Here is a 588-nt window from a genome sequence, read left to right as displayed (position 1 = left end):
CTGTTCTGGTTTTCTGCTCTTTTTTCCATCTGTATGTCTGTGATGGTTAGAAAAAACACGTAGGTCTGTGTTTTAGTCATGAGGCATATAACTCAGCAGTAGGTTGGTGTGAAGGTGGTGCAAAATGGGTTATTTTTCCAATAAAAGCACATGAAGTAAAATGAACAATTACATATGAATTATATATATATTTTTATCTATTTATTGTTAATTTTGTTGTATACAAAAGTATACTGCAAATCCTAAATTGCTCCTTTGAGAAAACCATAAAATTTTATATATCTATAATATATAAATAAAAATGTATCTAACTTCAGTTTACCCAAACTCTATTGCAATTTTTGCTAATATAATTTGGGTAGATTAAGTTTGGAGATGGATGGGTGCTCAGATGTACGATCGATCGATAGATAGATAGACAGACAGACAGAGATCAGGCATAACAATATGACCACCTGCCTATTATAGTGTTGGTCCCCTTTGCTGCCAAAACAGTCCTGACTCATCATCATTAACAGCGTTAACTTCTTAGGCAATGTGTGCTATCTGTTGGATCAGACCTCACGGACCAGCCTTCGCTCCCTACGG

This window comes from Silurus meridionalis, chromosome 14 (genome assembly GCF_014805685.1).
Source record: "Silurus meridionalis isolate SWU-2019-XX chromosome 14, ASM1480568v1, whole genome shotgun sequence".
NCBI classification, from domain to species: domain Eukaryota; kingdom Metazoa; phylum Chordata; class Actinopteri; order Siluriformes; family Siluridae; genus Silurus; species Silurus meridionalis.
This window is presented reverse-complemented; position numbering follows the sequence as displayed.